Here is a 16631-nt window from a genome sequence, read left to right on the forward strand (position 1 = left end):
CCTCTGAAATCTTCCCTGGTCCCTCCATTTGAAGTCATCGTCCCCTCCTCCGTACCCATCCTGGTGCCTGTTGTCTGTTCTCCCCATTGCATCTGATAAATGGTCACTAAATCTTCCTTCCCACAGAGACCATGGGCTCTTTCTCCACCCTTGAACCTGGGCTTGGCCGTGTACCTTGCTTTGGCCACTAGGACGTTATCGACAAGATGTGAATGCTCTTCCCTGGGGTCCTACCACTTGTTGCTCTTGGGACACTGAGGACTCCGTGTGGACAAGCCTGGGCCAGCCTGCTGGACAGGAAGGGCCAAAGGAGAACTGAGACAGCCCAGTCAACAGCCTGGCCTCAGGAGCACGTGAATGAAAGGATTCTGTGTCATCCAGCTTCCAGCTGGGCACAGAAACAGGAGCAAGCAGAGCCGAAATCATCCAGCCCACTCCAGAACTATGAACTAAAGAAATGTCTGTGTAAAGTCACTGAATTTTGGGGTGGCTTGTTATGCAGCATTAGCCAACTGTTACACTGATGGATCTCCTTTGCTTGGAGTGGTGCTGGACACTGACATGGATGCTCAGTGAGGGAATGAATCATGGCACTTGATGAATAGTTGAATGATGGATGGGGAAGACGCTGGAATGTGACGTGGAGGAAATGTCACCTAAGTTGGTTCTGGGAGGCTTCGTTTTCTTCTACTTTCCCATCTTTAGGCAGAATTTCCCATCTTAAGCTGCTGTAATGACACTACTAACACCTACGCCCTGGGTCATCTGCTCAGCACTCAGCCATCACTTCCTGTGCACTGTGTTACACAGAGTGGTTGGTAATTGAAACTTAGAGCTTGCTTAGTTGCAGTGACAAATAATCCCAGAATCCTGGTACTTTACATGACAAAGATTCGTGTTTTGTCCATGCTACAAGTCCACCTGGATGCGGCTATGGCTCTGTGCACATTCAGTCTGGGACCCAGGCAAGAGGGGCAGCTTCCATGTGAAGCATCACCTTGCAATCCAGTGCAAGAGACAGAGAGACAAATGACAATCTAGTGTGAACTACTTATAGGGAAGTGCTGGGAGGAGAAAATCAGGGACAGAGCTTTTATTGGGGGGGGTGGTTGGGGAGTGGGTTAGTGAGGTTCATGTAAAGTCAGGGAGGAATAGAAGGCTAACTAGAGAAGAATATTCTGGGCAGAGGACACAGCCTGGATAGAACCAGCTGGAAGTGGGGGTGTTTCAAAGTGGTGGAATTGCAATTCATTCAGAAGGGATGAGGAGAGAAGTGCTGAGCAAGGAGCCCGAGAGTGGGGCTCAGATGAGAAATAATGGGACATGCCTCTCCCAGCTCCAGAGGAACATGCTGTCAGCTGTGATCTCCTTTCTGCCTGGAGAATCCCCTTCAGGTTCTTTGCTTTAACCAGGAGACCCCCCCTGCCCCAGCCCCAGGGACACACTCAGTGGCAAGGGTGGGCCTTGCTTCTCTCCGTGATGCAGAGAACCTCTGGCCTTTGATATCTGCGCTGGACTCCTGTTTCCTGCTCTCCACAGTCTGAGGCTGAGCAGAGAAGGGCAGGCTCCTCCCTGGCCACCCCTCCTTGATAAGGTCACCCATCAAAGGCCGATGGAGGAAAGCGTCCGGGCGCACAGCCCCTCACTGCTGCTGACAGATTGATCATGCACGGAAGCAGCTAATGATCTGGCCAGCTCCATGCTGTCACATCACCATGCCTGGCTCGCCCGGGGCCATGGCAGGAGAGGCTCAGGGGAGAAAACCCTCCCCGAACACACTGCTGACAATGGGGGTTGGTGAATCCCTGAGAGCAGTGGCAGTGGTGAAAATGGCCAGGGAGGTAGTCCGCAAACTCTTCCCCGGGGCAAGGTGGGCCAGAAGACTCTGGGCCCTCACCAACCACCTTCCCAGAGACCCAGGCCAAGGGGACAAAGGACCCTGCTACAACTTAGCAAGACCCCCTTCCCTGCGACATCCTCTTTCTGCAGGGCAGGAAGATGGAAGCAGAGGGAATGTGAAATGCACACTGCACACCAGTTGAGCTCTTTGCTGTTTGCAGCTCCATGTTTGCTAACTTTGGAAACCTCACAAGAGAGAGCTGTTTTGTCAAGACGGTAAAAAAAATTATTTGCAAGGGAAATGAGAGGGCCCTTCCTGGAGGGCAGGAGGCACGCCCCTCGGTGCCCGTGCTCCAGTAGCATGACGCAGTGAGCAGGGAGGCTGCTGGGAGCGTTTGTCCAGGCTTGGCGCGATTTTGAAGCTTTGAAGTGTTTCTCTGTCTTCCCCCGACCACCCCTCTGCCAATCAGCACCAAGGAGAATTACCTCCAGGTGCAGCCTGGCCACTACCTCTCCTTCAGGGTGAGTCGCTGGCCTCAGGGGCAGAGAGTGCCCTGCCATCCTTCCACTCAAGCTGGGAAGTGGGTGCAGCACGCCTTGCCCCGGGGCACGAGGTGGTGATCCCAGGACAACATCTCACCTGAGGACCTCCGTACCCCACTGCTGGGGCATGGAATGCTCTCCTTCCAGAACTCTGCATTGCTGCCTTCTTCCTGCCGTTCAGGTCTGGCCCAGGTGGCACTTCCTTCTGGGGGTCTCTCCCCTGAGTCCCTACATCTAAAACTAGAGCCTCCTCCCAATGGATCCTCCATCTGGGAAAGTGCTGAGACTCCACAGGTGATGGGGACACCTGAGGGGAGGGACACAGTGAAGGCCAGAGGCGCCAAGGATAAAGGAGAGTGAAGGCAAGCTCAGGGACTGCTCCGAGGGTATGGGCTTAGCTCAAGACCCCGGCCCCAGCAGAGGCTTTGCAGCTCAGCGTGAAGCTCCGCCATGAAAATGAGGTGAGAAGAGGCTTCCCTTCCCCTTCCCTTCTGCATCTGCAGTCTTGCCTGCTGCCCCGTAGGCAATGGGGCCCCACGGGGTGCTGCCACGGATCATATCCACAGCTTCAAAATTTATAATGTGAATTCCATTGCGAAGGGGCCAGGGCCAGAGAGGAAGCACTGTGGGCTGCTTCTGGGCCTCATGCGGCAGACAGAAAACCTGAGGAGAGGTGGGATTCCCAGGTGGGTACAGTCAGGCTGGAACATAAGGACTTGGCCATGTCCCGGGTCTTGTTCACCAAGGCCCATCGGGAACATGTCTCCTGAGATCTGGAGCTCTTATTTCATGGCACACGTTGTCAGGCATTTCAGATTTATATCAAGAATAGGCTCTTTCCATTCCCCCACATGCACACCTCCCTTGTGTGTTTGGTTTAAAAGGGTGCAGTGTTTTTCCGTGAGGGACGTCCTATGATTCCGGTTTTGCAGAAGTCAGAGTTCTCAAGGTCTACAGCTTTGAGGACAGCAGGAGTTCACTCCGTTCAGACTGGCCTCTCCCTCCATCCAAACAGATCATTTTATTGGTCCTAAGATCAAGAAAGATCCTCAGGGCAAGTTATTAAATCTCCTTCTCTCAGCTTCCTTATCAGCAAACTGGGCAACGTAAGAAGGCCCATCTCAGAAGGCTGTTGAGGGGATTAAACCAGATACGCGTGTAATGTTCTTAGTGTTGTGCCAGGCACACTGCAAATATTCAATAAATGGCAGCATTATGATTGTCACCAACCACCACCTGCGGACGGTGTTTTCTTTATACCTCACCTTTTGAATCAGTCAATTCTGCAACTAGCTCAGAAAGTTCCCTTCCCGGGGCTGGATTACAACACAGGAGGCAGAAGCCAAGACAGCAGGAAGGCAGGAACCAGCTCTTACCCCAGCAAGGGGGGAGGTGGGAACACCTGGGACTCCAGGATGGAGCCGCCGCACCTGTGATGCCCTCTAGTGGAAGGATGAGGCTTCGGAACCCAGGTGTGCAAGGAGGCAGGTGGACCCCAATGTGCTGCAAGGGCCAGGTGCGTTTTCCCGACATCCAAACTCAGTTCTCCTGAAACACAGCCCGGGAGCAACGTGATCGGAATCGCAGGCAATGCAAACAGGAACGTGTCTTCAGGTATTTACATCGGTGCTGTCCTTTTCCTGCTTTGGGGCTTCAGTCTATACACTCAGGAGTAAAGAGCGAGGTAAGGATGGCCGCTAGTCAGTGAGGGAAACGTCCTGAAGTTAGTTGTGCTGATGGCTGCCCACCTCGGCGAGCCCACTAAAAGCCACGGAACTGTACACCTCAAGTGGGTGAATTGTATGGGATGTACATTTTATCTCAGTAAAGCTGTTCTGAAAAGTTGATTCTTAAAAATGTTATGTTGTTTTTAGGCATTTCCCCAAATACTCGCTAATTACGGAGAGAGAGAACACACTCAGAAGGACAGATCATGCTCTGATTATTTCACTGCATTGTCCATTGCGGATGTGTCTTGTCGCCTGCCCTGCCAGAGGAAAAATCTACGCGTGGGCACAGTGGGGTCAGGGCGGTGCCGGGCACGGTGGGACGACAGGAGGCGTCCAGTCCCAGAGAGGGAACTGGCCTTTCCAGACTGACCCTCAGGAACAACTGGACAGCAAGAGAGAAGATGATTCATAATAAGGAGCTAAGTTATTTGTCGAGTGAGTTTAAAGGAGCAGGATGTGAATGAGGGTTCAGGTAATCCAGGATGGCTTTGTGGAGGAGGCACCTGAGCCAGAGCTTACTAGGTCTCATAAAAATAAGAGCAAAATACAATTAAAAAGAAGCAAACTAAAATAAAAGGAACAAAGAATTACAGTAACAGCAACTGCTCACACCCCTTGGGCTCTCCCAGGTGCTGGAAGTCCGGAAGACAAGTGTATCATGTGCGCCCTCTCGAAGTCTCACTAGTGTCCCCACTGGCCAACCTCAGCCAGGGCCCAGAGCACAGTGGGATCTGCTCCCCGGAAGACAGGAAGGAGAAAAAAGACGGAAGGGTGACCTGGAGAGCCGGACCGCAGGTGGGCTAGAGCATGACGTGAGCAGAATCCTAGAGGGAGAGACGGTTAGCAGGTGGTCTGTGAGGGGAACCCTGACCGGCGCTCCACCACCCCCAGCTTGTGAAGAGCTGAGGGGGCAGATAGATGACTTTTACCGTTAGACTATGCTGGCCTCTCACTTAACTTCTCTTTCTTCATTTGCTGTAACATCGTGTTCCCTGACACGTGGTCCTCAGACACCCCCCAGGAGCCACCATTAGACATGCAGAGCCTCCCTGACTCGGAACCTGTGTGGCAGCCAGACCCCCAGGTGATGCATATACAGGTTGTCCTGGGAGAAGCAGTAGTTTAAATCACCCCCCAGGTCATTGAGCAGCTGGGGGTGCAGGAGGTTGGGAGCAGTTTTTTTTTTCTTTAAAGATTTTTATTTATTTATTCATGAGAGACAGAGAGAGAAGCAGAGACATAGGCAGAGGGAGAAGCAGGCTCCATGCAGGAAAATCCTACAACGCATTGCTCCCCCGGCACCGTGGTCACCACGGACAGCTCTGTCTGCACGAGTGACGGAGCTGCAGGGAGGAAATGGCCTTGGCCTGGGTCTGGGAGGATGGGCCCGCGTGTGGCCAGGACGAGGCAGGGAGGCAGGGCGTGGTTCCAGGCTTGGAGGGCTGGGCTCCTTGCTCAGCAGGCTGTGCTCACGGGACAGAGGGTGCTGGCGTTTGACACTGTGGAAAAGCACTGTGCCCTTTCTTTGGTTCTCAAGCATACCGGAACCAGCATTTTTATTTCTTAAACCTGCAAGAGTGAAGCTCAACAGAAAAATGGCAATACTGATAACCCCGTGAACTTGACGATCTTCTGGCCAACAGGTGGGTTCAAGTTGCCCCCTTCTCTAAAGCGCTTTGCTTGAGTCTGATGTGCCAGCCGCCGTGTATTTTGAGTGGCTGTGTTGGCAAAGGCAAAGGTCCCCCGCCTCCTGCACCCCGCCCCCCCAGGTCTTGCTTCTCTGGCTTTGGGCAAACGGGGCAGACTGACAAGCCGTCATTCTGGCTCCTGGCAGCTCCATGCAGCTAAGATGGCTTTGCGAGTGGTAGGTCTGGAATGTCCAGATACCCAGCCCATCACGGGGCCTTGGGGTGACGGAACAAAGGGATCTGAAGCTGCTCTAACTGGATTGCCCTCAGTGCCAAGTGCAGTGGAGACATGAACTAATGGTGTGAGCAGCGTGAGACGCTGAGGCAGTGATACTACATCATGTTGAGGCCCCAGCCTCTAGAGTCAAAGAACACTTCTCTCCTGGTTTTGCTGTGTACCCGAGAGTAAGCTAGAGGGTCTGGGGTGCTTCCCGGGCCCCGGGGGTCCCCCTCTGCAGGGAGATAATAGCACTCAGCGCAGAACCCAGCCCTGAGGACATGCTCAGTGCAAGTGGGCTGTGCTCGTGGTTACCCAGCTTACCCTCAAACTGATGTTGGTGTATCTCACAGGCAGTGAGCTACAGCTGCGTCATGTCACGTGTTTCATGTGAAATGGCGGTGGGGGGGGGCTACCCTTGAGGATGATTTCACTCATGACACAGGAAATCTTGATTTAAAAATCAACTATGGGACCTTTTGTACTCTTGAGTGTGCACCCTATGTCCCTGCATGTGTCATGTCATCAGACGTGACACATGCTTCACATTGACATGTTCTCCCATTGATCAACAGGTGCAAGGCATTCCAGCCGTTTGGGCCCTGGCCACTCCCAATGTTGACGTGGTGGGAGGGGTGCCTCTGACACTTTGGAACAGGACCCTTCTTGCGCGTGGGTCTAGGGGAGCCTCCACGGTGGCCCATGTTGTGGGGATGGTGCTGCAAGTGTTCTCCTGGACCCAAGGGCTCTGGTCTAAGCTGGGAGGTGGGCCACAGACCCTTCCCACTTCAATGCCCTTCCTGAGTTTGTGGTCTCTTTTCTCCACAGGTGGCCCTGAGAGCACATACGCTTGGCTTCGGATGTGGCTTCAGACTTATGGAAGAGGAGCACAAAAATTCTCAAGATCCCTCCACCTAGGTTCCCCACATGTGAGTGAATCTTTACCTTGCTTGCTGGACCCGCCCTCCACGCCACACAGAGACACACGCACAGAAAACCGCAGACAAGATCCACCTCCACCACTGAACACTACCCTGTATGCTTCTTGAACAAGGGGTTCTCCTCCGTAACAGCAGCACAACTGTCAGGATCTGGGAGCCAGTGAGTACGTGGTCCCGTGGGCTGATCTGCAGACACTGCTCAGGTTCCCCTGTGACTCTGGGAAAGCTCAGGCTACTGGAAATGGGTGCAGCTCCACTTTCATCACCCACCTGCCCATCTTCTCGGCGCCCTCCCTGCGGTACCGCTCAGTTTGGGTCCACTTCTGATGTCTTATTTCAGAACCAGGAGGAATGCTGAGGACAAAGTGTTGTGTACGGGCTTCTCTTTGTGTAATAAAGCTCAGTTTCGTGCAATACTCGAAAGCCTCACCACTGAGCCGCCTTGACACAGAGCTGTGAATTATTACCACTGAGACCTGCTGTCACAGGAGACTTTGCTTCTGAGCCTAATTGAGTGTGTGTGTTGGGGGCAGCGCGTGCACCCTTGTATGTGAACACAGCATAACACAAGGGCAGCTGAGTTAGTTGCAGGGTATTTGACTGGTGCTCTTGACTTTGTACAGCCCCCCTCCTGGACCTGGGGTGAGTAAATTCAGTTCTCTGGGGCTTTATTTCATCACCTGTTAAGTATCATTATTAGGTAAGATCATTATTATTTAGAGGAATCTGTTTTAAGATTGTGGTTCAAACTCCAGAGATAGACGGAGTGTGTGTGTGTCTGTGAGTGTGACCATGTACATGTGTCTATTTGGACCCGCGCATGTCTATGTGTTCATAAGTGTGATGAGGTCTGTGTGTGTACGTGTGCTTGTGCATGTGCACACACATGCTGGGCAGGGGTGTAGCCAGGCCTCCAGCTCTGTCTCCCTGACTTCCTCTGGCCAGGGCTCTGTCCTCGTGCTGGTTCCCCTCGTGGTGGCAGGATGGCCCCCAGCGACAATGGAAGAGCCAGCCTCTCTGTTGGTCCCCAGGCAGAAGGGACCCCTTCTGTACTTCCCCTTCCTCTGCCTGACTGAGCCACCCAGGTAGAGCCTGCCCCAACCCTAGCAACAGTTGCCAGGGGCCTCCGGGGCCGCAATTGCCTGAAGGCTGGCCCCCTGAACCAATCATTGGCAAGTGGGAGGAGCTTGCTGTGCCACTTTACCACTTGGGCTCCTTCTGGGGATGCTTGGGGATTCTCAGCCCCTGTGGGCCTCCTGGGAGAGGGGTAGAAAGTTGAGAAAAATCCGGGTTCTCTCAGGATGTGTGGATGCTGGGTCAGCAACCAGTGGTCCCCACAAAATTTCCCATTTCACAGCTGAATAAGTGACACTTGGCAGGATTAGACTTGCCTAGAATCATAGCACGCTAGTCAAGCATTTGAAGCCAGGTATGTTTCGGCTTCAAAGGCCATGAGATTTCCTTTTTACCTTGATCCCTCCCTTGAAATTGAGGACACTGTGCCAAGCAGTTTCAGTAGGCTGCTAATTATCCCACCAGGAGGAGTACCTGCTGTCTAAAGTCGTTCACGGCAGCGTTGCTCACAATAGGAACCCAAAGGTCCACAGGCAGGTGATGGATACACAAAACGATGTCCATCCACACAACAGAATATTATTCGGCCTCAGGAAAGAATGAAGTACTTGCATACCCTACCACATGGGTTAACCTTGAGGACACAGTGCTCGGGGGATATGCCAGTCGCAGAAAGACCAACACGGCATGATTCCCTTGACATGAAGCACCTAAAGCAGTCAGATCCACAGAGACAGAAAGTAGCTGGTGGGCGAGGGCTGCGGAGGGTGGGGCTCTAGCTGAGGAGGATGAGAAAGTTCTGGACAGGTTCTGGGCGGTGATGTTGCACACCGTGGATGCCGCAGGACCACACGCTGAAACGTGGTGAAAGCAGTAAATTTTATGTCACGTGTATTTTACCGTGATTTTAGAAAATTAATAGTTTTTTTTTTAAGTTGTGTTTCTGAGGAAGTCGGCCTTTTAACCCCTTGTGTGTAGCAATTTTGCTGCAGTGTTTACGCCTGTCATTACTCTGCTCCCTGAAAAGCCTTCCTAAACTCATTAGCCACACCAGTGTCAGCTGTCCCTAATTCCCTTGAACGTTATCCAGAGTGAGCAGGGGACACACTTGTCCATGTTCCTCCCGACAGTACCACTTGGCCTGTCATTAGAAATGAATTATTTTCCATTATGCCACTGACCCTGTTGTGTGTTCTATGAACACCACATGTTACACGGCTCTATTTTTAGTAAAGCGTGGCCTTGTGTGTTCTCTGCCTCCCCCCCACGCCCCCCCTCCCGGCACGAGCACTGCCCACGTGGTGCCCGCAAGCCAACGGCCTCCCCTCAGTCCACGTGGCCTTGCATCTCTTCCCAGCCAGAGAGCACGCACGAGCAGAATTCACATGATCAGGGAAAGGTGGATTTTATCAGCTCCACAAGGCACAGTAGAGTGGGTCCATATTTTGTAAAACATGTGTTTGGCAAATGATTCCCTGTGGGTTGCAGAAATCCAGATGGAGGAAGTTTCCTAAGTGCGATGTCAGAATTTTACATCTGCTGATCCCAACAAGTGCAGGGGGCCGATGAGAAGTGAATTGTTTGTTCACAAAATCTGACAGCACGGATGTGGTTCTGGGGGCGTGTACAGATGGAGCAAGCAAAGGCCACGGTGTCCACAACCCCCACTGGGCCGGGGCATTGCTTGAGCTGGAAGAAGTCTTAGCATCTCCTAGGAGAGTCCCAATTTCATGGATCGGGGAGCTGAGATATACCTACAGTGGGCTGCCCAAGGTTGGAACTTGCATCTGGGGCTCTGTAGACCTGGTGCAGTGTCCTTCAGCCTCCCCCATGTTGGACAAGGTGTTGGCAAGTGGCCCTTGGCAGCGTGGGTGTGCTTCTCTTGGCACAGCTGTTCGTTGCTGTTACTAAGTCTGTGCGCTTTACCCCTCTGACTCCTGACCTCCCTGTGCACAAAATGGGAGTGATAATAGGAGCTCCGACATAGGGCACTTAACTGACATGGAGCTTGGTGCATAATGAGTGGTAGCGCAATGAGGAGAGGCCTATAGAACACAACCTGGATGCACATGAGGGGTCAGAGGGAGAGCCAGGGGGACCAGCTTGGGTGGAAGGGTTGGGGGAGAGAGGCCTACAGAGCCCACTGCCACACTCGGACCAGAGCCTGTCTGGAGGCCACAGTGACCCTCTCCCACACTGCCATCCGGACGGAAGGATTTCTGAGGTCTCGAGACTGGTCTGGGACTTAAATCTGAGGTCACTCTATTGTCTTACAATATTCCCTTCTATTGCATTTCAGCCTTCCTTCTTCCCCGCATTCTTCATGAAGCACAGAGCTGAAGAAAACAGACATCAACCCCATTCTGGAGCTTGTAACTCAGCTCTGCAGTTATTGGGCCTTGGGCCCTGGGGGTTGTGAGGACCCCTTCAGGGGATCTATGAGGTCATACTACTTTCATAATATTAACATGGTAGGCACCTTGGTGGCTTAGTCGGTGAAGTGTCTGTCTTCGTCTCAGGTCATGATCTCAGCGTCCTGGGATCAAGGACCACATTAAGCTCCTTGGGGAATCTGCTTCTCCCTCTCTCCACTCATACTTTCTCTCTCTCTCTCTCTCAAATAAATAAAATCTTGAAAAAATTCATACTAACATGTTACTTGCCTTTTTCAGTGTTGATATTTGCTCAGAACCAAGAGTGGGCAAAATTGCTGGTGCCTTAGTGTAGATCAAGGCAGTAGTACCAAAGTGTACTTACTGGGTGCCATGTTTACCACCGTCGTGTGGTTGCACTAAGTGCTTCATTTAGAAATGTCCTTGAAGAGGCGGTGAGATTCTTATGACTAAATCCTGACCCTCTTAATAATACTCAGTTTGATGAACTGGGAACTGCACAGAGGGCACATCCCCTGCCATCCGATCCCCGACAGCCACATCCAGTGGGATGGAAGAAAAACACTTGAGCCATCGAGTTACGTGCTGAACCACCCACTTTTCCCAGGGAACGCTTTACTGAAAGAATGACTGACAGACTATGGTCATTCAAACCAGCATCCTTAAACATTTTTTCTTGAGAATGAACACAAAGCCTGTCACTTCCAGGAAAAATTCAAACTTTTAAGCAAAAATCAGAATTTTGGAAAACTGGTATCTGTTGTGGTGACCTTAACCACTTCTTAGCCCTCAAGAGATCTTTCTAATGAGATCTTTCAAATGGAAGTTTTCAGATTGTATAGTGGGATATGTCAACATTTGAGAGCTCTGCATGACCCAGTGAACCCGTACTAAAGGACCTGTAGGGAATGTTACAAAATCATATGTGTGTGAGAGATCCATGCAAAGTACAACAAGATGGATCAATGGGTTCGAATGCAAAGAGCAAAAAGTTCATTAATTTGGGTTCAGGTTTCACACTGTGACAAATCTTTAAGGAAGTACCTCTTGATGAGTTTTGGTGTAGTATTAAAGAATAATACCCATGATCATCCAGAAAAACAATGAAGGTACCTTTCAATGGCCAATACAATATCTACATGCAGCCAGGTCTTTTTCATATGCTCTACTAACAGAGCATATTGCACCAGATTGAATGCTAGAACAGATGAGAGAATCCAGCAATTTTCTACTAAGCCAGAGAGCAAACGGATCTAAAAAATGTAAAACAATGTTAATCTTCTCACTGCATTTTTATTTTGCGAGATATAATTATTTTTCTAAAATATGTTACTTGCATTAACATCACAGGTTTACTTTTGTTCTTGATTATATGAATTAATGGATGCTGTATTTTATTTTATTTTACTTTTTAAAGATTTTATTTATTTACTTGAGAGAGAGAGCCTGGTGTATGTGTGCACGCACAAGACAGGGGAGAGGCTGAGGGCAGAGCCTGACGTGGGGCTTGATCCCAGGACCCCGAGATCATGACCTGAGCCAAAATCAGATGCCTCACTGACTGAGCCACCCAGGCACCCCAATGGATGTGATATGTTAAAAATTTTACCAGTTTTAATATCAGATTCTGTAAATATCCATAGATCTAAGCCACATAGGCAAACTCTTTGGGATCCTCAAGAAGTTTTAAGAGGATAAAGAGTCCTGAGGTTCAGAGGTTTGAGAGCCCCTGTCCTAGGAGTGGTACAGCGGGTGCTCACATCTATTGAGCTTGAATAAGGGGCAGGTGATGCTCAGCAGCCACCCTGTCATTGGATCCTCATGAAGCTTGTCCCACCAGTAAATGGTGCAATAGAGATTAAGGGTCTGGTCACACAGAGTCACCACCCAGGGGGCTAGGCTTTGATTCCATCAGTTTGAAGGCTTTGGGCAAGTTCATTCCTTCTCTGAGCCTCACCTGGAAACGGGTTACATGGCCCCACCTGACAGGTGTGTGTGGGAGCTAAATGGTAGCAGAGGTGCTAGTGGTGAGCGCATGACAAGCAGATACGTGTTCCTGTGTGAGTCTTCCCTGTGCCATCCATGCAGCCCCTAACCCGGGTATTGTCACCCCTTCCTGTTCGTAACAAGGAGGTGAGGCTCCCTGCAAAGGCGAATAGGGCTGCCTGTTACATACAGAGACCAGAAACCCCACACCTCTTTGGTGCATTTCTAGTGCAAAGCGAAAGGACTCTGAAGGGTCAGGATGCTCCTTGGACAGCAGGGAGCCTCACATCGGGAGGGAAGAGGTGTCTCTGCTTTCCCGGTGGCTGTGGGCCAGTGGCTTATTTAGAAACCTCCGGGGCTGGGGTGGGGGTGGAGGAGGAAGACGCAGCCCACCGTGAGACTGCCCTTCCCGGATCCTTGAGAAGCAGGTATTTCAAGCTGTGTTTGCACACAGGAGCCGCCAACAATCCCTGTGCTTGTCTGCCTGGCAGTTGGGTAATTTTACAAATTGGCTTTTACTGGCAAGGGAGGTGGGCGGATGTGGGTGGTGGAATATTCCGCTAGGTCGCAGGTTCAGATCTGGCCTGGCTGCTGGAGACTCCTGGGGTGTGATCCGCCCTCTGAGAAACTCTTCGTTGTCCATTTTGACAGGGAACCTGGGCCGCGGCCTTTGGCCACCAAGTATCTGTAAAGACCTGTGAGGTTCCAGGCCCTGGGCCATGTGCTGAAGACACGGTGGTAAGCAAGACGGACAGAGTTCATGTCCTCAGGGGAGTCTCCGTCTCGTAGGAAAGAGATGATTTATATATGCTTCAACAACGAAGATTTAAGGTGCCAGAGTCACCCCTTCCTTGTCTGCTTTCTCGTGGTTGAGAAATATTTAGCAAATTTTAAATACATGTCTGTAGAGCTGAAGCTGCAGATCACAGCCACTGGGTTTTTTGTTCTGCTTCTTCCTTTCATTTTCTGGAGCAGTGCTCCTCAAACCTGGGTCCTGTGTCAGCCCACCTGGGGAGGGCCAGGGATTCTGCATTTCTAGCACCCTCCCAGAGGATGCCCAGGCTGCTGGACCACACCTCGGAGGGCAAGGCTCTAATGGGCATGTTTCCTTAGAATGTCTGTTCAGTGCCTAGAACAGAGCCTGGCACATAGAAGGTGCTTTTTTTTTTTGATTTTTTATTTATTTATGATAGTCACAGAGAGAGAGAGAGGCAGAGACATAGGCAGAGGGAGAAGCAGGCTCCATGCACTGGGAGCCCGACGTGGGATTCGATCCCGGGTCTCCAGGATCGCGCCCTGGGCCAAAGGCAGGCGCCAAACTGCTGCTCCACCCAGGGATCCCGAAGGTGCTTAATAAACACCCCATGGTCATTCCACTTCTCAGGGCCAAGATCTTGCGTGTCCCTCTTGCCCGTGTTCCCCCTACTAACTTTGGATCTCTGACCAGAGAGCCTGAAAGGCACCCAGGGGGCATGAGGAGTAATGGGCCGGACAGGTAGACACGGGCTGCCTTTCCTCCGTAACTCTCTACCTCTATTAGTTATGTACAATTTCATTTGCTTATGTGTAACCCAAAACCTCCTGTTGTCACACCAATCCCACTGCATCTCCCAAAATGAGTGTCGGTGGAGTGGGGTACCCCCCTCAGGCACAGGAAGGAGCATTTGCCCAGCTACTGTTAGGCCTCCAAAGCTCAGCTGGAACATCCCCCATCCCCGCCTGGGACTACAGGTCAGCCCACCACTCAATGTGGGCTCTGTTTATTATTCCAGAGAAGCAATTTTCAAGGGGGTTGAAATAGTTGTTAAAATTAAGGTAAAGAATGTAAACCACAGCCAGGCTTGTTCACCTTATGCTTCAAAAGCCTCTTGTTTCTGCAGGCACCACCCCCTGCAAACCTCCTGCAGGTCCTGATCAGCTCCACTGAAGAGTAAGGCAAGGCCAGCAGCCCCAAGGATGCACAGAGTGGGGCAGAGAGTGTGGCCCGTCTCCGGGGCCTCACAGCTGTCCTGGGGGGCTGCAGGCACCTGCTGGGCTCGTGCAAAAAACTGCTTGGAACAGGCAAAGACACCAGTCAATGAACTTGACTGGAGACTTGAGGAGAAAACACGAGTCTGCAAAATGCACACGTGTCTTAGGGACCTGCGAGCCTCATGGGGTTCACTCTTATCTCCCAGAAAGTGGGGTACACATTCCATTCTGGGCTGACAAGTCTCCAAGCTCAGAATCTTCAGGGTGTCAGAGGGCAACAGGGAAGCATCTTGACAGCTTCGAAAACCAATACTCAGAGCTTTCGAGGAAAACCATGAGGGCTGCTTCCCCCACACAGAATGCCACTTTTTCCAAAGAACTGCTACTCCCAAGCAGCTTTTTATCTTCTGCAGATGTTTTCCTTAGAAAAAAATAGTAACATGGGAGGGCTATCCAGGGAGCACTGAGCCGGGGGGGTGGGGTGCCTGGGAGGGACCTGGAGGGGACCAGGAGAGGACCTGAGGGGGCCTGGAGGGAGTCTGGGAGGACCTGGTGGGGGTCTGGTGGGGGACCTGGGGGGAACCTGGGAGGACCTGGAGGGAGCCTGGAGGGATCCTGGGGGGGATCTGGGGGGGCCTGGTGGGGGTCCTGTATGAACCTGGGGGGACCCAGGAGGGACCTGGAGAGGACCTGGAGGGGCCTGAGGGGGACCTGGGGGCACCTGGGGGGTCTGGTAGGGGACCTTGAAGGGACCTGGGGGGTCTGGTGAGGGACCTGGAAGGGGACCTGACTGGACTTGGGGGAGACCTGGGAGGGACCTGGGGAGCCCTGTGCATAGAACTGTGCCCACGAGCAGCTTGTAGGGAGTGCCGCTCTCAATATGCTCCATTCACACCAGTAAAGGCAGCTTTGAAAACGCTCTTCCCAACTTCCTCTGGAGACCAGATCAATGGGGAAAATGGTTAAGTTTTTTTTTTTTTTTTTTTTAATTTATGATAGTTGCACAGAGAGAGAGAGGCAGAGACATAGGCAGAGGGAGAAGCAGGCTCCATGCACCGGGAGCCCGACGTGGGATTCAATCCCGGGTCTCCAGGATCACACCCTGGGCCAAAGGCAGGCGCTAAACCGCTAATAAACACCCAGGGATCCCCAAGTTTTTTTTTTTTTAATTGGCAAATCTGAGCTTTTCTCCAAAGTGGGCACAGATTCAAGTTCAGGCCACATCTTTGACAGCTATTCCTGGTGGAGGAGGTTTCAGGATCTGGCTTCAGCAGCTCTTCTGCTGTTTGGGAGCTCGATGCTCTGCAAACCACAGCCCCTTGGTGACATCCTGACTTTGGAATCACCTTCCATTTCACTGCTTGCGTGCAGACGAAGGTGGGCAGTGTGGGGCAGTGGGCAAGGTACTCAGGACTCCAGGCCAGGCATGGCAGCCAGGTGGGTGGGAGCCCAAACCCCCGTTACCAACTGCTGAGGGGGTGCTGGCCCAGTACTGAGCCTCTGACGTCCCAGGATGCCTCTCTGCGCAGGACTGAGTGTGGAGCATCTGGGCGGGACTGGGTCCTTGGAAACGGTTTGTGTTCCCATCTCTGACATCATTAAAGTCTGTTTGCCCCCGATTAGAAATAAGATGATATATCCAACAGGATTTAGGGAAGATTTCAGATCATAGAACGTTCCTCTTCAGCCTCAGAGCTGTACATATGCCCACCAAGTCAGAGGAGCCTCCGGTGTGAATTCCCATCTGAATCAGAAAGCCCAGGAACCAGGAAAGCCAACATCTGAAGGAAGGCAGGAGATGGACGTCCCAGCTTGGAGAGGACAAATTCACCCTTCCTCCAATTCTCCATCCTCCTTGGGCCTCAGCAGACTGGGTGATGCCCGCGGGCACTGGGGTACCCTCTGCTTTACTCCACACACCAACTCAAACACTAGTCTCTTGCAGACATGTCCAGAAAGACCGCTTCACTGGTGATCTGGGAATCCGAGCCTGGGCCGCTTGGCAGATAATCAGCATGTCTACACATCAATCCCCGGCTTTTCAAAATGCCATCAGCAACTCCTCTTGTGAGCATGTGGAGCCCCTTGCTCTCTGCTGCCTGGGGAGGAGCGTGCCCTGTTGGGATGTATGGCAACTGCTCACCATTTGCAAGTGATGAATGTGGATTTGGGTTTCTGCTAGTTTGGGGCTGTCACAGCAAGGTGCAGTGGATCCCCTGATGTCTTTACTTTGGGAGCCGATGGCGCAG

The 16631-nt window shown here is 51.9% G+C and overlaps 1 long non-coding RNA gene across 3 annotated transcripts; it reads left to right on the forward strand.

Annotated features, from left to right (window-relative positions):
* Window positions 1–3663: 3663 nt before the first annotated feature.
* Window positions 3664–13334, forward strand: LOC144304939 (uncharacterized). 3 transcript variants are annotated; one of them, XR_013371943.1, is made up of 4 exons: window positions 3664–4907; window positions 5123–5196; window positions 5650–5755; window positions 6846–7374. It is a non-coding gene; the product is annotated as an uncharacterized LOC144304939 (long non-coding RNA). The 3 variants fall into 3 exon arrangements; XR_013371944.1 differs by adding an exon at window positions 13063–13334 and having other exon boundaries at window positions 3666–5196; window positions 6846–7118; XR_013371942.1 differs by having other exon boundaries at window positions 3665–5196.
* Window positions 13335–16631: the final 3297 nt, after the last annotated feature.

The sequence above is a fragment of the Canis aureus genome, chromosome 3, assembly GCF_053574225.1.
Source record: "Canis aureus isolate CA01 chromosome 3, VMU_Caureus_v.1.0, whole genome shotgun sequence".
Classification (NCBI taxonomy): Eukaryota; Metazoa; Chordata; class Mammalia; order Carnivora; family Canidae; genus Canis; species Canis aureus.